This window comes from Lagenorhynchus albirostris, chromosome 9 (genome assembly GCF_949774975.1).
Source record: "Lagenorhynchus albirostris chromosome 9, mLagAlb1.1, whole genome shotgun sequence".
Lineage (NCBI taxonomy): Eukaryota > Metazoa > Chordata > Mammalia > Artiodactyla > Delphinidae > Lagenorhynchus > Lagenorhynchus albirostris.
The window spans coordinates 18,474,541-18,495,339 of NC_083103.1; the positions used below are offsets into that span (position 1 = coordinate 18,474,541).

Genomic DNA, 20,799 nt, shown 5'->3' on the forward strand with positions numbered 1-20,799 from the left:
AATGGCCATCATCAAAAAATCTACAAACAAATGCTGGAGGGTGTGTGGAGAAAAGGGGACCCTCTTGCACTGTTAGTGGGGATGTAAATTGTTACAGCCACTATGGAGAACAGTATGGAAGTTCCTTAAAAAACTAAAAATAGAACTACCATACGACCCAGCAATCCCACTACTGGGCATATACCCTGAGAAAACCATAATTCAAAGAGAGTCATGTACCACAGTGTTCACTGCAGCTCTATTTACAATAGCTAGGACATGGAAGCAACCTAAGTGTCCATTGACAGATGAATGGATAAAGAAGATGCGACACATATATACAATGGAATATTACTCAGCCATAAAAAGAAACGAAACTGAGTTATTTGTAGTGAGGTGGATGGACCTAGATTTTGTTATACAGAGTGAAGTAAGTCAGAAAGATAAAAATGTATGGAATTTAAAAAAAGAAAAATAAAAGGTTCTGAAGAACTTAGTGGCAGGAGAGGAATAAAGAGGCAGACATAGAGAATGGACTTGAGGACACGGGGAGGGGGAAGAGTAAGCTGAAATGAAGTGAGAGAGTGGCATGGACATATATACACTACCAAATGTAAAATAGATAGCTAGTGGGAAGCAGCCTCATAGCACAGGGAGATCAGCTTGGTGCTTTGTGACCACCTAGAGGTGTGGAATAGGGAGGGTGGGAGGGAGACACAAGAGGGAGGAGATATGGGGATATATGTATATGTATGGCTGATTCACTTTGTTATACAGCAGAGACCTATGCACCATTGCAAAGCAATTATACTCCAATAAAGATGTTAAAAAAAAGAGTAAGATTAGACGGAAAAAAAAAAAAAAGAACCTCTGAGGACCTCAGGAAGATAAAGATGGAAAATGCAAAAGAAAAGTAAGACTATAGAGGGTAGAAGTGTCACTATCCATATAACAGGAGTCCCAGAAAGAGAAAAAATCCATAGGGACGAAAACACACACACCTTTGGAAAGCAGAGCCTCATAGATAAGACGACTGGAGCAGGAGATATCAATGAATCTTTAAAATAAAAGTTGTCTGATCAAGGGCACAAAAATGAGCAAGGATTGGAATATTTGAGAAACAGTTACGAGCATGATGGGATGCTGTGTTGTTGGTGGCCTGAACCTGCACATGGTCTTCACCACTGGGAATGTGTCCAGGGCAAGCAAGGAACTGAATTTTAATTTTCTTTAATTTTAAGAAATTTGAGTTTAAAATGCTAATACTTGATTCAGGTATTGGAAAGCTTTTAAGTATGCTTGGAACAACTTGGGTTTGTGAATCTCCTCTTGCAGTTGTAAATTGAAACCTAAATACAGATCAACTATATCTGATGTGAATTTAGTAATTATACTGAGATGCACTAAAAGTGTAACATTTACCCCAGGTTTATAATGCTAGATACAGAAAAGAGAGAGTAAAATGTCTGATTAATATTTTTATATTGATTATATGCTGAAATTATCCTATTTTGGATTTGTTGGGTTAAATAAAATATATAATTAAAATTAAAAAAATATAGAATTACTCTACACTTGCCTTCCTGCTATACTCATTTTTGCCTTTCCAAAATATGTCCTTATTTTTTATCCTGTTTGATTCACTTCTTCCTCCAACTCACATGGATTTGCAGCCTGAGTTGAGAATATTTTCCCCAGGTCTGATTTTCTAAGACTCCTTTGGGGCACTGTGTCCAATATGACCTGTGGGCTGAATGTACTGAAACCATGGATTAAAGTTTCTCCCCATGCACCCGGCTCTGGCCATTAGGAGAACTCACAGGTCAGTGGAAAGAGATTAGGCAAATCCAAAGTGATTATTTGGTGACTTGCAGGCCAAGTACTTTACTGTTTAATTAACTTATCTGTTGCCCCTTTCACTGTAACTTTGTATAAAGAGAAATAACTTACTTAAGAAAATATGGTGGATTCAACTTGTTTTTCTCCCTGCAAAAAGTCTTGAGTGTGACCCTCATGCAGATTTTAAGTTTGAATTCTATTACTTGTCTTATGCTCACTCACATGATCGTTGTTTATCATAGAGGCATCTGCAAAATCTAAATAATATTTAAAGCAGTAACATTTTAAAAATCTAGAATCAGTATCAATTCAGGGAGGACCACAAAGGCTTATTTTTGGGAGGTCTCTCTGTCTCTAATTCAGTCACTTGGATGACTGTGTAATCTATGCCTCTTCTGTAATTATTTGGCCTATGCATTTGGCCAATTCCTGCAACCCAGTCTGTAGAGGATGCATCAGAGACACTGAACCAAAGGACCCCCAATTCTATTACTTTCATTCGGGCTTCATTTAGTTTTTCAGGTGGATATGCTTTATTTGCTCCCTCTGTGCCACTCTGTTTCGGAGGCTGACCTGTGCAGGCTAGAACAATGGGCTCTAGTCCCTCTACAGCCAATGGGAGGCCCCAGCAAGAGAAAATAGGAAAGGAAAAGTGAGATCAGCATATTCATTCCCCAGGATCCCTCTCTGCAAGTTCATCAAAGGCTGACTGCATCCCTCAGCCAAAGGTCTATTCTTTTCAAGGCTACCTTCTAGGCAAGAAATACGTAGATACGGCTTACATGCACTGCTTCCTCTCCCACACCCTTCTGACCTAGGGATCATACTCCTTTTTTCTTACTAGCTCAGAGTCCTGCACCTGGCTTCTCTACATCCTGGTTACTTCTTTGTGAATGGTCTCTTTTAAAATACACCCTTCTCAAATGATCTTAATCTGAGTATTTCTTATTTCTTATCAGAACACTGGTATAAGGTCTCTTCTTGAGATTCTTTAATTAGCCTCATACTGACTACAACTTTGCAAAGTGATCACTAATAGTGGTGAGCAACAAACTAAATATAAGTATTTAGATAATAGGCATGAACTAAGTGTCAATACAGAAAGAGGTCTTGGGAAAATATGAGAAAATATTGCATTAGCAATATTTGTTGTTTCCTTCTGAACATTTAGATTGAACCCTAAAATACATTCAGGAATTGAATTATTAGTACCATTATTAGTACCATTTTGCAGGTACTTTATCTTTCTTTTTTTTTTTTTTCTGTTGATGGATAGCACTGAAATTATGCTGAATCTGCCAGGATATATAAATCAAACTTTTACCAATTTAATTTTTCCTTTTAGAGGTGTTACAAGTTAATTGACTGATGGGGCCAGTAGCTGAGCTCTTTTGGACCTTGACAAAGGGGTGAATCTGGTGGGAGGCCATATTTATCAAAAAAGAAGTTTGACTATATTAGTATTGTTGGTATTCAACAGTACAGAAATATTTCTTAATGATTTGCTTTTTTTTTTTTTTTGTATTTTTAAAGAGGAGATGTCGAAAAGCAACAGAATTGGATCTCTTTCATCTGAGAAAAACTTAAATGAGAAATATGCTTTTTTATTCAGTTAAACAAACTAGACTCTGAACTTTTTTAATGTCTATTTTAAAGGAGAGAGGCAGTTCTTGATATTAAAGTTAATACTGTTTATAATCACCCACCAAAACATTTCCACAGCATTTGAAATTTAGTTGCTGCTTTGAAATTATAAAAGAAACTATAGACCTATTAGAGAAAGTTTGAGAAATTGAGAAAAAGAAGTTTATAACTCTAAGCTAGAACTATTATAATTTTAGTACATTGACCTCGATTTTCTTATATAGTTTTAATCTTAGTTCATAAACAATTATTTGCATCCATAGGCTAAGAATTTTTCCAAATTCCTACATAGTTTTATAATAATTAATTTTAGATATCTTTAAAAAACTTCTTTCCACAGAGTAAATGTTCAATAAATGTTAGCTATTATTTAATAAAACAGATATTTAATACAGTTAAAAAGTTAGAATGCTTTAGTTGTAACATTCTTTGATATCCACATATTTCCATATAATGAATTAGCAAATTTCATTAATTCTAGGATGTACATTTTTGCAAAATTTTCAAACTCTAAAACTGAAGCACATTTTATTATAGTACAAAATAGTTTAATTTTCAGCATGTTTTTCTTTTATGTGATACGTAAAATAGCAAGGAGTCCATGATATCTTAATATTTTAATTTCTGAGATTAGATTATCAGACATTGGTGATTGTGTGTGTGTATGTGTGTGTGTGTGTGTGTGTGTGTGTGTGAATGTGACAGTGAATACTGAAAGAAAGATTATACCTCCTCACTTACATGCTGTCTGGAAGTCCTTTCTGTTTTAAACCATGAAAACTGCTACCAAAAAACCCCCCAAAAATTTAGACAGTGAAACCAAAGGAAACTGGTTTATTTCATTGCTTGAGTTAAAGTGTTTTTAAGAAAATATTTGTTCTACATTTCCCTTTTAAACTTTTAAACAATGTTTGAAGTCAAGTATATTTGGGATCAATTTACAAAAAGAAAAATGTTTATGTTGATTCCTTAGGAAAAAGTGTTAAAAATAGATGAAAAGTTTTTCCTCCCTCTAAGACAACATCTTCTGTTTAAAAATAATTATATATTGGCCTTATACACATACCTGTCCTCCCAATAATTCAGCAGAAGTCAAGTTCTGTGTGAAACACTAAAGTGAACTATAATATGTCAAAAAAAAAAAAAAAGAATGCCTCTGAGTACTTCCCACTTGCAGGCAAAGAAGCATTTCTTTGTAATAATAGAAATTACATTTTAATCAATACGCCCTTTGCTATTAATCCGTTTTTGACTGCCTGAAGAGATTTTAATAACAGGTTAGGAAAATCATCTATCCAGTGAGTCATTCCAAAGAGAAAAGGGCTGGAATTCTTTCATTTCTAATTCAGCATGTACAGAATTGATATGTATATTTTACATTCTTGCTACTCTTAGAAGAACCTAGCATTTCATTGTGTACTCAGTATTTTACTTAGTAACTTAAAAAATCATCTATAATTTTTTATTGGTGACACAAATTGATCACCAGTCAGCAAATATACATTTTCTTACCTTTGGTAAGGACTAGATGTTTGATGGTATTCTCTAATGGTCAGTGCCTGCTGTGATACAGCTATAAGCTAGGTTTTACTTTTACCAAATTTGCTTTTTTTAATTAATTTTATTTTATAAAATAGCAATGCACACTCATTTTAGAAATATCAGAGAGTACATAGAAAACGCTTATGAACTTGAACACTCATGCTACTCCCTTGCCAAACATAACCTTCATTATCACAGATGCATGGATGCATGCAAATATTGTCTCTATGCATGTGTTTCAATTTTTTATTTATTGTAAATATTTTTTTCTTTTTAGTAAGTATGTGTATAATTTTTTTTTTAAATTTGTGTGGTATTTCTTTGTAGACTTCTATCTTGAGTTATTTAGCTAATACTGTAGTGTTAAAAGTATATTATATCCAAAGTTATATTGTTAGGAAAGTGCCAAGATGGACATGCTCATAACTTTTTTATGGATTGATTCTATTTTAGTAGAATCGATTCCCCCAAATAAAATATTGGAGTAGCAATCACACATAATTTGAGTGTTTTACATCCATGCTATATCTTAATTAAAAAAAAAAATCAAGCGATGTAGGAAAGTGATTCAGTATTTTAAAAATATTTATTATTTTACCAATATTTATTAGTCCATTTGGGCTGCTATAACAAAGTACCATAGACTGGGTGGCTTAAACAACAAACATTTATTTCTCATGGTTCTGGAGGCTGGAAGTCCAAGATCAAGGGACCAGCAGATTGGGTGTCTGGTGAGCCCCCACTTTGTGGTCCAGAGACAGCTTTCTTCTCTCTGTGTCTTCACATGGCAGGTGAGAGGAATCTCTGGGATCTCTAATAAGGGCACTGATCCCATTATGAGGGCTCCACCCTCATGACTTAAGCACCTACCCAGGGCCCACCTCCAAATACCATCATACTGGGGATTAGATTTCAACATATGAATTTGAGGGGACACAAACATTTAGTCTATAGCATATGACAATGCTCTTCTATTATTACTTTGATTTTTCTTTCTTCATCCTTAATAAGCATTAATATTTTTCATACATTTATTGTCTATTTTTATTTTTCCTTTTGTTAATTATACATTTATGTCCTCATCTGGGTCATGTTTACTCAGGACAAACTAAGAGGAGAGAACATAATGTAGAACATGGAGGTCATAGGGAAAAAGGAAAGAAGGCATTCTCCCCAGTAAGCATCACTGCCTGATGGAAAGTTATCTCTTACCCTGGGGACTTGTGATGAATTTGGCATTTTTACTGAATGCCAAAGCAAACGTGCATTTTAGTGAAACTCCAGTCTGACTGGTTCTTGGCATTTATGTTGATTAAAGGAAAAACAACTTAGACTTTCACTTTCTTTTTAAAGCCACCTGTTAGCAGGTGGTATCAGCACTGTTAACAGTGAAGGTTAAGAACTTTCTACATTAAAGTAAGAACTCAAAAGAAATCAGGGGGCTTCCCTGGTGGCGCTGTGGTTGAGAGTCCGCCTGTCGATGCAGGGGACACGGGTTCGTGCCCCGGTCCGGGAAGATCCCACATGTCGCGGAGCGGCTGGGCCCGTGAGCCATGGCCGCTGAGCCTGCGCGTCCGGAGCCTGTGCTCCGCAACGGGAGAGGCCACAACGGTGAGAGGCCCACGTACCGCAAAAAACAAACAAACAAACAAGCAAACAAAATAAATCAGGAAAATGTATTGACTATCTACAGTGTTTGAGGTGGTGGACTAAGAATTCACTTATGTTACATTCTTTTTGACAGTAGACATGTAATTTTTGTTTCATAATCCATTTTATCCATCTTTATTTCCCCAGTGCCTAGAATAATACCTGCCATATATTAAAAGTTCCAGAAATGCATAATTATCTCTGATTTACAGACAATAAAAACCAATGATCAGAGAAACTGAGTAATGTTGACCTGAGCCACACAGCTCAAAAGGGATTGTCTCAAAATTCAACATCAGTTTGTCCAAACCCAAACTATATACTCTAAATATTTCATCTAACATCTCTTCCTAAGATAATGTTTCTCTTGTTATACATTCATTCTAGTGCAAGAAAGGCTAGATAATGCTGTGGAACAAATAACCCAACCATCTCAATTGTTTACAAACAACAAGGGTTCGTTCTCGTGTATACAATGTAATAATTGCTTGTTAGCCAAGGGCTCTGCTCCTCCCTGTCTTCTCTCCAGGATCTAAGGTGAGGTAGCACATCCTCCCTGGACCATTTATGATTACCAAGACTAAGGAACAAAGCACAGAAATCTTGTCCTGGCTTGTTAAAGCTCCAGTCAGCAGTGACATGTAATATATCTGGTCGCATTTCACTCCTAATTTCATGAGTGTCATGAAACTTCATGGGCGCTTAAGCATGGGAAAATGAAATTGGGTGGGCCCAAGGTAGTGACAAGGGTACTTATGAGTGAAAGAGGATGGCAGGAAAAGCCGAGTCTGAGAAGGAGATATGAAGATGGTACACAGTAGGGGGAAAAAAAAGCTAAATATTGTGGACAGCTCCTCCCTCTTGTCACCAAATACTCAAATAACTCTGTGATAGTTAATGTTATGTGTCAACTTGACTGAGCCACAATATCTAGATATTTGGTCAGACATTATTCTGGATGTTTCTGTGAAGGTAATTCTTGGTTGAGAGTAACATTTAAATGAGTAGACTTTGAGTAAAACAGATTATTTTGCATAATGTGGGTGGGCCTCATTCCACCGGTTGAAAGCCTTTATGGAACAAAGGCCAACCTCTTCTGAGCAAGAAGAAATTCTGCCTATAGTCTGTCTTTGGACTGGAATTGCAAATATTCCTGACAGAACAAGTTCTTCGTTTAAAAGAGATCATGTTTGAATGGGTAAAGGATGATATCCAATGATATTCAAAGGCATTAGTCCACCTTCTAACAGGCAGTGCAATCCTCAGGCAGAGTACCAAGATTGGAGAGGGATGAAATTTATATGGTCCAAGAGGGTAATAAACAAACACATATCCTATTGGTTCTGCTTCTCTGGAGAACCCTGACTAATACAGACTTGTATTTCTGTGTAGAACACATTCATTCCCCCATCACAGGCATCCAGTTGCTGTGTCCAGCTCAGAGTGTCAGTCCCTAAAAGAAGCCCTGTAGTCTTCACCAGTGTGTCTGTAGCCCTGGAGATCTGTGAATCAAAGGGCAAATGATGTGCCCCTTTCGCAGCTTATAGGTAGTAATCAAACACTGATGGGAATAAACACTTCTGGAAGATTGGATATGTTCTTTGATTAGGTATAATTCTGCTCTATTGGAGGGGTTCCTCTGTTCATGAATTCTAATTTATATTCTTTTGGTTTGTCCTTTAGGGATATTATTCTTTTTTCACCATGATTCTTGGTTGCATCTGAAATGTTCCTTGGAAAATATGCTCTCCTAGGAGAGATGAGCAGCTTTTTCAACCCACTTTCTGCCCAAGGGTCTTTTTTAAATTTCATGTGTAAGTCTTTGTCTCAAAAACTTAGTTGGCTCCTTACTGATCTGATAGACTCTGTGTGCTGCTAGCTACTCTAGTGGTACGTTTTAGGGTGTATCTCTTAGCTTTTGCTACATTTCTTTGGTTTTCTTCTCCAATTACTTCTTTCTCTCTCTAGGCTGAATTATGGGCACCTAGAACTTATTAGGTTTCAGTGGGGAAACAACACCCCTTGTCTCTAATTTCATAGCCAATGTGTCTAATTGAAATGAATTACTAGGCAGCTGAATCCTTACTCTAAGACACGTTAATCCCTTCAGGTCTTTTAACAATGAGTGTGCTGGTCATACTTTTGATTGAATCCTTACTACAGCCTGAGTTCTAATGAACTATGCCCTGAAGGTCTTCTTGTTTTTCTTGCTTTATATTTTATGCTGCAAGTCCTTGAATTTGTGGACTGTCTTCTTTAATTACTTATAAGCAGGCAGATTATGTTCTGAGCTCATCTTTTTTTTTCCTTAGTGATTTGCTGAACATAGACAACACAATGAATTAACATTATATGTTCTAATTTTTCCCTAAAGATACAAGTTCATTAGTTCTATGGATTAATTGCCAACTCACAAGAGGTGACATCTTCACCAAATGCCTTGCTGTTACATAAGAGAAGTTACCATCTTTTTTTGTCTCCTTTGACAATTTTCTCACTATTTTTATCCATTAAGCATTTAGGTCTTGATATGATAGTGGTCTTCTTTTAGGTATCAATTTTTGAATGAGTTTAGATAGACTAGTTTAGTAAAAGCAACTCCAACATATCAGTGGCTTCAAATAACAAAGGCATATATTATATATATATACACTTTTTTATTATACATTGGAAATCAGCTCTGTTCTATGCCATTCTTATTTAGGATTACCAGCTGTGGAAGGTTTCATCTTTATGCTTCCATGTTTGCTGAGGGAGACAAATAGGAACATGAATATTGCACACTGACTATTAAATCCTCCCCCCAAAAATGACATATGTGACTTTTCCTCATGTGTTAATGGACAAAGCAATATACATGACCACAATAAACTTCAGAGGGGTGGGAATGTGCAATCCTAACATATGCCTGGAAGAAAAACTAGAAATATTGAGTGAACAATATTAATGACTGCTACATGCTTATACCCAACAATACTTTATTTTTGAGAAGAATGCCAGATTGTAATCTCCAAAAGGGCAACACCATTTTTTTCTTGTTGATTGCCACATCCTTGGCTCAGTGCATAGCAATAAGTTGGTACTCAATAAACATTTGTTTAATTACTTGGATGTTACAGTGTTTTCTTAATACTGATAGAAGATGCATGACATTTCAGATTTGTAGAGTTCACTTCAACCATTCCATCAAATACAAGCTCTCACTGTCTTTGCATTGATTTGCAAAATGTATATGGCTTTTTCTCTTGGATATTTTCTCTCTCTATGCCATGAAAGTGATGAGTAATGGCCAACTTTCCAAAGAAGAGTATAAAATTATTAATAAACTGGAGACATTTTTAAAAAGCACAGAAAGAAAACAAGCTGGAAGGGGGATTCTGGCATTGGGGTATACTTTTGCTGATGAATTACTTTCTGTACCAGAAACATATTTCAAATAATCTTGACAAGAGAATGAATGAACTGCCAGGAGCTATCCTAAGGCAACACCAAATTTAGGGCTCTTGTAACCAATACCAACTTTATTCTTCCTCTATTGCAAGTATCTTCAAAGGAGTTGTAAACAATGATCGGACAACTCCAAAGATAATAGGTGTGGTTCAAGGAATAGCGTATTCAACGTTAGGACAGCTGAGGAGAAAAGCCAGTCATTTTCTGGGGGACAAATATATTCTCATTAAACAATGCATTACATTTTCATTAAAATGGTACTTATAATCCCTACTGTAAAAATATGAATACATGTATAGTGTGGTGTTGAGTGTGAGGAGGAAAGGAAGGGGAAAGAGGAGAAGATAGAAATGAGAGAGACAGAGAAACAGAAGAGGTTAATTTACTGTTCTTAAGTGTTGAATTACATATATCTACATTTTTTCCCCTAAACTAAAAATAAAATTGCTTTGCAATACACAAACTCAGCTGCAAAGTCACTGATCATTAAGAGTATTCCCAAACTTTGCCTTTGTTGTACCCAACGAGAAGTTGTGGCATTTGTCTACAGAAGCATGAAAGAGTGGGTTTTAGTATGTTTGTATGGAGTAGCACTGGTTGGAGGATTCCAAAAATGCAGCTCTTGCTGAACCTAAAACTTATTGAATTATATCCCCCTCAGAGCATTGATACTAATTTACAAAGATCCAGATTGTATTAGTTTTCCATTGCTGATGTAGCAAGTTAATACAAACTTTGTGGCTTAAAACAGCCAACTTAATATTTTACAATTCTGTAAGACAGAGACGTCTGACCACAGGTCTCACTGGGATAAAATTTAGGTGTCAGGAGGACTGCATTTCTTTCTGAAGGCTCTAGGGAAGAATCCATTTCTTTGCTAATTAAAATGTAGTTCCTTGCAGTTGTAGGGCTGAGATCGCTGTTTACGTGCTGGCTGTCAGCTGAGGGTCATTCTCAACGTCTTGAGGCCACTCACGTACCTTGGCTTATGGCCTTCTCTATCTTCAAAGCCAGTGATGGCAGGTCAGTTCCTTCTCACTTCTGAATCTCTCCAATCCATTCTTCTGCCCTTCTCTTCCACTTTTAAGGACTCCTTTGCTTAGATTGGGCCTACCTGATAATACAAAATAATCCCCTCATCTCAAAGTTTTTAACTTAAATCATAAGTGCAAAAAAAACTTTTGCTATGTAATGTAACAAATTAGGATGTGGACATTTTAGGGAGGGGGTACATTATTCTGCCTACCACAAAGGTCTGAGTGTCTTATCCATGTGTGGGCTTCTCTGAGATAAATGAGTGAATGTTAGAAGTAAACAGGAAACTAGCCACTCCCAGATTTGGAAAAACCTAAATGCAGTTTACCCTATTAGCATGGGGGAAATAATTGTATACCTTTCTCACTACAAAAATATAGAAAATTTATTATACTTAGCCCAGACTGTTTCTAGATGAGGTTCCATAAACCAATGCATAAAGGAACATGAAACCAAGATGCTATCTCATTAGTTTAGGAATGTGAAAGTGCTTTGTGGGTCCATAAATAATTATGCAAATAAAATGTTTTCCTTTAATATCTTCACCAAGTTATGATTCTGAATGTGTGACCATATCTGCTAAACGTGTCCCACAAAGATGAATACAAATATGGATGTGTGATTAAACTTGACTGAAGTGGATTTAATTAACCTGGAGAAGAGAAAAATCAACGAGTATTTGAAAGGTGTCTTTATTTTTATAAGGGGTTAATACGAAATTAGAAATGTGCTGTGCATTTTTGGGGATTGAAGTGGTCCCAGTGAATGCTTGCTTCCAGGATACTGATTTCTGTTTGACATAAAGCAAGATTTTCTAATAATCTGAGCAGTCTAAAAATGGATAGGACTGCGTCATAAGATCATAACCTTACTGTCACTTAGAGGTCAACCAGCAGTGGTGGATGAGCCTTTAGTAGGGGTATTTTGGATAGATTTTAAGCACTAAAGAGAAGGGTTATATACAGTTTTTAGTAGTGTGGTCCTTTTTTCCCAATCAAATTTTCTTTCTTTCTTTTTTTTTTAACATCTTTATTGGAGTATAATTGCTTTACAATGGTGTGTCAGTTTCTGCTTTATAACAAAGTGAATCAGTTATACATATACATATATCCCCATATCTCTTCCCTTTTGCATCGCCCTCCCTCCCACCCTCCCTATCCCACCCCTCTAGGTGGTCACAAAGCACCAAGCTGATCTCCCTGTGCTATGCGGCTGCTTCCCACTAGCTATCTATTTTATGTTTGGTAGTGTATATATGTCCATGCCACTCTCTCACTTTGTCCCAGCTTACCCTTCCCCCTCCCAGGGTCCTCAAGTGCATTCTCTACATCTGTATCTTTACTCCTGTCCTGACCCTAGGTTCTTCATGACCTTTTTTTTTTTTTTTAGATTCTGTATATATGTGTTAGCGTATGGTATTTGTTTCTTTCTGGCTTACTTCACTCTGTATGACAGACTCCAGGTCCATCCACCTCACTACAAATAACTCAATTTCGTTTCTTTTTATGGCTGAGTAATATTCCATTGTATATACGTGCCACATCTTCTTTATCCATTCATCTGTTGATGGACACTTAGGTTGCTTCCATCTCCTGGCGATTGTAAATAGAGCTGCAGTGAACATTTTGGTACATGACTCTTTTTGAATTATGGTTTTCTCAGGGTATATGCCCAGTAGTGGGATTGCCAATTCTTAGTCTGACAATATTTTTGTCTAGCTTTTTATGTCTTTCAAACATGTAAAAAGTAAATCTCAAGTTTGAAATAGACAAAACTGCCATAATCGAAAAGCATAACATTTACATGAAATGTGCAGATTTCTATATGCTGATGATTATAAACATATATCAATTGATTACTGCACACTATTCATTTGTTAATATATTTTTTAACAGATTTATTTATTTATTTATTTGTGTGTTTGCGCCGGGTCTTAGTTGTGGCAGGCGGGCTCCTTAGTTGCGGCATGCAAACTCTCAGGTGCAGCACACGAACTCTTAGTTGCGGCGCACGAGCTCTTAGTTGCGGCATGCGTGTGGGATCTAGTTCCCCGACCAGGGATCTAACCCGGGCCCCCTGAATTGGGAGTGTGGAATCCTAACCACTGCGCCACCAGAGAAGTCCCTAATATTTGTTTTATGTGAAGCATTATCCCGCTTGGTTTTGAGAATACAGACAGACCCAGGCTTCATAAAGCTTATGGATTTGTGGGGGGGACAGAGGCTAAACTAATGAGCAGATGAACAGATCATTTATCACAGATTATGTTATAAAGAAGATAAGCAGGATGATGGGTTAAAAAGAATAGCAGAAAGACCAATTTAAATAAGGTAATTAGGGAAGAACTTTCAGAGGAGCTGACATTTAAACTGAATCTGAAGTGTAAGAAAGGGCCAGCTCCTTTACGTAACCTCATGAGTTATTAATCCTTTCAATATCACTATGAGTTGAGAACTACTATTGTCTTAATTTCATAGAGGAAGAAACTGAGACTTAACAAAGATTTACCTTGAGCACAAGTTTAAATGCTCAAGATTGGTAAAGTTGAATTGGGACTCGAATCTTTAGGATCCCACAACCTGTTAGGGCTGGAATCCATGACCTTTAGTTTTTAGGTCCCTTCTGACTCTGAGTTTCTGTGAGTGAAACTGACTAGTACAACTTGGACAGAGTGAACATATAGGGCATGCTATTCTCTCTCTGTCGGGCTAGTGAACTCACTGGTAACTTGACAAATGCTAAACTTTCATGAAGGAGTTAGAATACTGTGACTTGGAAATATACTCTAAAGCAGATGGTGCTAGTTACAATTTTTGTTTTGCACATGGATTGTGGTAGACTCAGAGACAGAAATCGGTGAAAGACAATTTCCCAGTTTACTTTGATGCCATTTTGATATTGTTGATGTATTAAATGTACATTGGTCGAATAAAAGAAATTTAGGTATCCAGGATGAATATACCTACTGAAGACAAGTAGTTCCTTATCTGGTTTTAACTCATCACTGAGAGTAGGGTTAAGTCAGGGGGCAAGTCTGGATGAGGAAGAGACCTGTGCAGTAGTACCAGCTACCCCTGCTACTGTGTAACATTGGAAGAAGCCGTATTATTTCTCTGAAACTCAGTTTCCTCATCATGCTCAAAGGCTTCTGACAGTGCAAGTGACAAAGCTGTAAAAGCCAATCTCTTCTTCATATTTAAAAAGTTGATGGAAACAAAGATGTGAGTTTAAGAGTCACGCTTCATGCAGAAATTCGACCTCTAGTGAAGAACACCATCTTCAGAGAGGGCTGCTTACAGGGAGCACAGTGCTCCTTGTAGACAGTTCCAGAAAATATCATTGGTATAGATCCCCCCAAACAGAAAAAAAAGTAAATTATTAACTTCATAAATTAAATTTCATTTCCCCTTTTGAATGTTTTCCTACAATTCTTTAAATCTGTCTGTGCTTTAATGCCAGCATCATGTATTTATTTGGCCCACGTCCACGCTCTTTTTAAATTCAGAACACACACCCACACATACACTAGCATTACTTTAAGTTTGAGAAGGCTACGTGTATACCATTAACACATATATCCTCATAATAAAAATTCACAAAAGCTTATTTCACTTTAGGGAACAAAAGAGCTGTGCCCCAGGTCATACCTGTTCTTATTCATAAACTCTTTGGGAATTCTTACCGAAGGATAAAGCTTTTCAAAGGCCTCCTGATCTACCAATCATACAAGATTAATGTTATCTTCATCTATTCAACATATTGATACTGAGCTAGTTCTGTGAGCCAGACATTGTCCTAGGCATGTGAAATCCAAAACAGGCATGAGATATAGTGGCTGTGCTCAGTAAACAAGTGTTTTGATATGCAAAGGATGTCAAGTTCACACTTTTTGTTATTGCAGTGGTATTGAATAATACAAATATTGAGCATCTACTTGTAACTGTGAGGCAAGGGCTTTTCACATGTTACTCAAGCCTACCATATTTCACAATGCCAAGAGGCACTACTTATTTATATATTATATAAATGGTGGCCCCTTGAATGGGAGAATGTGATGGTTCTCACTTATCTTGCTTAATTATCACAAAAATCAAATAGGTAGTTTTTGTTATTCCCTTTTCTAAGATGAGAACATTGAGCCTCAAAAGCATTAAAATCACAGCTATTAAATGGCACAGCTGGGCTGATATTTGGATCTGAATGATGCTAAAGCCACAATAAATGTATTATTCCATGAAGCGTATTGTTATAATACTATCAAATGGCCGATCCCTCACAACTATGCCAAAATTTTTTTATAAGTGGAAATTATACATTAGAGGACATTTATATCATTTATCTTAGGGGAAAAATAATGCCTTGCATCAGCTGTCTGTTCTAGGTATAGGCGCAAACTACAGATCCAGACACTTTTTTTTTTGCGGTACGCGGGCATCTCACTGTTGTGACCTCTCCCGTTGTGGAGCATGGGCTCCGGACGCGCAGGCTCAGCGGCCATGGCTCACGGGCCCAGCCGCTCCGCGGCATGTGGGATCTTCCCGGACCGGGGCACGAACTCGTGTCCCCTGCATTAGCAGGCGGACTCTCAACCACTGCGCCACCAGGGAAGCCCCCAGCCACTTTTTAAAAGCTGAACACATACAAGTTGAGGGGTCATGCAGAATTTTCTCTTAAACTTCTTTTTGAGAGCTGCCCAGGCAATCTCTCAGCAATAATCTTTCTGTTACAGATACATGTTTCTGGTTTTTTCCTAGCCACATTATGGAGAGAAGAAACAAACAAAAAAGACCGTTGACAGGATTAGACCTGTCATCCCCAAATTTTAGAATTTAAGTATGAAAATGTTACCTCCTATTGAATAAGACATACATATATCAAGGTTAATTGGTTTTATGTCTGAACGGTGACACTCATTAATTCTCTTTACTTTTTCTAGCACTAGGGAAGAGTATTTTTATGTGGCCACAGTAAAAGTTGATGTAAATATATATTTAATGATGACGAGCATCGGCAGAGTGAATGGGTAGAGGTTAAAAGGAACCAAAGCATATGCAAATTCGAAAGAAGTGGATTTCGATGTCATGAATCATAGTTTGTGATGTACTTGAGTGGGGGATAGAGTATATGATACCAGTCTTGCTATACCAACATTCTCAGATTTGCCACCCACGCAGTTTACACCTTTGAATATACTCAAGATAGTTCATTAATTTTAAGTTTCTTTTTACTGTTTAATACTTAATGGAGAGAAGCTGTGATATCTCAAAAAAAGTTGATGCTGATTATGACTCTGCAAAGAAAAATCATCTTTATTTAAATACAGATTAAAATGAAGAATATGTGCTACTAGAATGCTAATGTGGTTACTTAGCAGAGAGAAAAAGAATGCCAGCTTAATGAGTCCATAAGCTTTGTTCCTCTTTTGACAGTCATTTTTATTTTGTTTCATGACCATAGTTTTGCCTTCCTGCTGCTCCTTTTCCCACCTTAATACGCCAGCCAAGCTAGATGCAAATATTGTAGTTTGTGTGAACAGGCTGAACAAATGTCATTGGAGTAAATTCATCACCACTTCCTGGGAAACATCGCAAAGTATGTGCCGTGATGGGTTGGTGGGTCCGTGATTCGATAGGCATATGTTTTACTCTCTTAAACTCTATGAAATAAACCATATGATATAGTTGGGAAATATTGGAGATCATATATTGTATTTACTTTTCCTCTAAGAAGTGACTTAATTGGATTTTGTCTACTGCAGTTACCTAAATTCATCTAATGGACTTGATATACAGATTTTTATGATGCTCTTAAAAACCACACTTATAAATTCATGAATATGAATATCAACCAGTTTTCTACCTTCAAATTAAGGTTGATGAAATGTCTTAAATAGTTGTGTTACTAATATTCTTTCTGAATTTTAATGAACACAGCTTATTAAACCCTAGGATTGTCATGATTTTTAGACCTCACATCAAATTCAATTCCTTGAATCACTTCATATGTGTCAGTTGTGTTTCTATAATCAGACTTAAAATTTTCAAATAATAGTTTTAGGTCTTTTTCATCTGTGTATTCTCCTGGTGAAATTCTTCTTGCTTCCTAAACCTCTGCTCTTTCTCTTGTAATGCATAGAATAAAATAGGTGCTCAATATATATTTTCTGAATTGAATATGTTATTTTTCTTATTTTCTGAATTGAATATGTTATTTTTCTATCTCCTGTGGCACCCAGAGCAGTCTAGATCATATGAAAATAACACAATAAATTCTTATTGATCAATGATGGATATGTCCTAAACTTATGTGTGAGAATCTTAGCCTCCATAGAATCACATCTGTATTCCTATCAGAATGCATAACAGTAATTGTTTTAAAGGTCTTATTTTGATTCTTAATATTGTATGACTAAAAGATAACCTTATTCCTGAATTTTAAAGTACAGTTATAAAAGGAAGGAAATAAGAAAATGAAGAAAATTCCCCTTGGTTACTTAAAATGAGAGATTCACAGTTGTTTGTTATATCTCCTGATCTTAATCAAGGCAGACAGGTAGAGTGGAAAGAGGTTGTTTTCTGAGATCCTAAAAATGTGGCTTGCCATTCAAGTACTGCCCTTCAGTACCTTTGTGAATTAGGCCAAATCATTAATCTTTTTGAGTTTCCGTTGTCTCCGTTGAACAAATAGTATAATAAGTATATTTGCTCTGCAAGATAGATCTGAGAATTAAAGAAGCTACCATATATAAAAGGACTGTAAATAAATGCTTCACAAAGACAGAAGGTCAAAAGGTGTGAATTTCCAGGTTTCCTATCACTCTGCTATACTTGCATAACACAACTGACAAAGTAAAAATAGTAACTCATTGAAATAGGATACATGCGGCTGGTCTATACACTTCATTAATAGGAAAAAGCGTTGTGCTATGTTTGAAATTTCTGTGGATACACCGCCTTAAGTGGATGGATTAAGTCATCAGAAAATTCCCATTGTGTTCAGTGAGTGGTTGCTGTGTTTTTGTCTGCTTTTTGTTTTTTAATAGCCTTATCCTTTTCACCATTTTTCATTCTTTTCAATGTATTTTATATGATCATTCTGTGAAAGTGAATTGTATGTTGATGCCAAATATTGTCAGTTGAAGTCAGTGTTTACTAAGGCAAATTCAATGAAAGCAGTGAATAATTCATCAACTCATTTTTTTTCTAGTTAAACAATGATTTTATTGCTTGAGTAAACGGACAAATTTATGCAACCCGGGCAGAGGCTATGGATGACTTGTATTTCTAGTGGGGGAGGGGGAGAGGACTCGTTTGGTGTTGTAATATCGAGCCAACCGGTGAATAAGGCTCTAAAGCAGAATCAGACGGCATTTAGCATCTTTATCCTTTCTGTTTCCCTCAAGATGCTTTTGAACAGCAACAGGTTTCTTTATTAAATGATAGAGCTCCTCAGGAAGATCAGGAGCAAGTCATTTGGACTTTAGAATTCTTAAGATTTTATTGCCTGTCACAAAACGTACTTGTGCAACACCATGTGAGTCTCTCAGGATCACACCAATTTGCGAGAGCGTCAGGCCCTTCTTGGCCAGTTTGTAGATCTGCTCCTTTACGTCATCAGACATCAGCTTCAGCCAGATGGGGGTGCTGCGGTGGTAGGGCAGAGCCAACTGGGACAGGCCTTTGCCTGGAGCATGCATGCGACCTACGATGGCGGCGGTGTGGTTCAACTCAATTGTTAAAACCACAACCTAAAATATGAAACACATAGAATTTTACATAAAGAAGAATTGATTCAAAAATGGATAAATGTATAGCTTATCCAGAGAAAATTGTCTCATTTAAAGTAAGAAAGAAAGCAAGATATTATTTCCAACTCTTATCCACCAAAGGTTCAATGGCGATGTTACAGGAAAGTCCACATTAAAGGACGGTGTCATATAAAGAAAAAGACACCTTACACGTGTTAGTTGTTCCATATGTTATCTCATTTTGCATTAACTGCTAATATAGGTATAATATCAGGGGCAAAATTACACTTTATTCTTCCTATCTCACCTCCTAGTTGTATGTTCCCTAAATGGTATGGTAATGCTCCCATAACACCCAGCACAGTACTTTGCTAGGAGTTCAATAAATGTTCGTTGAATTGAATTACCACATTAACATGTAAACTGTGAGATTGCAGTTTACAGCCTTTAAATCTTATTTTAAAAATCTAGGTTTACACAAATTTGCGTATTATTTAGAAAATGAATATATTAAGCCCAAATCAATGTCTAATTTATATGCATTTCCACGAACTCACTTTGATAGTTTGAAGTGTTACCACTGACCAACGACACATTGGATAGGACGTGAAGATGACCTTATTCATTTTTGGGAATTGACAACTTTTTAGAAGATTGCCCAGATGTTTGTTTATTTACCAATTGATTTTTTCTTTTCCAAATGAACTCTCCTTGGAGATTTTTATTTACAGTTATCCATTCACCACTTTTTGAGTCCTGTCGCTTTGTTGACTTCATGTGCTTAGTTTGAGGGACACTGCTGGATGCTTCTTTGATAAATAAAGCTGATCAGGTCTTGTAAGTAAATGATGACATGTAGCTGAAGCAGTTTAAAGATTTAGCTCTTTGCCAATTTGTTGTTTTATTGAATACTCATATTTCATTCAAGAAAGAGAACACGCTCGTGGCTTGTGGCATTGCAATACATGTACCTTTTCTTTAGAGAAGCTCATATAAACTTATGATAGAAATTGGCCTCTGTCAATTTAAAGAGAAATTCAACTGGCTTCTTTACAATTTCTTTTACCCTCCTTCTCCTTCTTTAATCCAAGTAAGTTAGTTCTACAAATCTTTATATAAAGTCTCAGAGAGAAAAATCCAACATGATGTTTATCAAGCTAGAGTGCCTATTCAGTATGCAAAAAAAAAAAAAAAAAATCACCTTGCTCTTTCTATTGCAGTGCCCCTAAATTGAAGCTATGTGCCTGATCAGGCAAAAAAATACCTGTGTTTCACATTTCATAGCATCTAAAGCTGGCTTCTTCTGTCTACGTAAATAATTTTAAGTGAAAGATACTGACATTATTTAACAAAATGAGATTTAGCAAGATATTTTTGACAGGGTTTCCAAAGGAACCACAAAACAATAATGCAGTGAACCCTGATTTTAGAACAAACTCAACTTCTAAATGATTTAAAGAAGCACCATTGATACTTAGGAACTTAAAAAAAAATTAAGGAAAAACCACAGCTTAGTTTCCAATCAGTCAAGACTTTGAACAATGTATTTCTGTTGGGAATAAAGAAAGAAGGGGGCTCTATAAAAAGAAAAAGCTGTAGAGAGGAGGAATTGTATTTTAAAGGCTACAGACTTCCAAGGTGTTCAGTTGATGAGGTCTTTGTCTTGTAGTCACCAAGCTTCATTCGGTGTTTCTATAATCACAATGCAGTTTTTACACTCTGCAATTATCTTTAATTGTAAGGATATGCAACCCCTTAATTAAGCTAAAGGGAAGATAGTAGCTGTTTGTATTAAAGAACATGTGAACTCCAATAGCCTGTTTTGATGTCTGAATGATTTTGACACTGTCTTGAATTGTGATTGCCGCATTTTGTTCCTTGCTTTGGGTGAGTTTCTTAAAGGAAAAAATGTG

General features: G+C 36.4%; 1 pseudogene; it reads right to left on the minus strand.

Moving 5' to 3' along the window:
- Window positions 1–18,383: 18,383 nt before the first annotated feature.
- LOC132525185 (small ribosomal subunit protein uS15-like) lies at window positions 18,384–18,841 on the minus strand (annotated as a pseudogene).
- Between the last annotated feature and the right edge of the window lie 1,958 nt (window positions 18,842–20,799).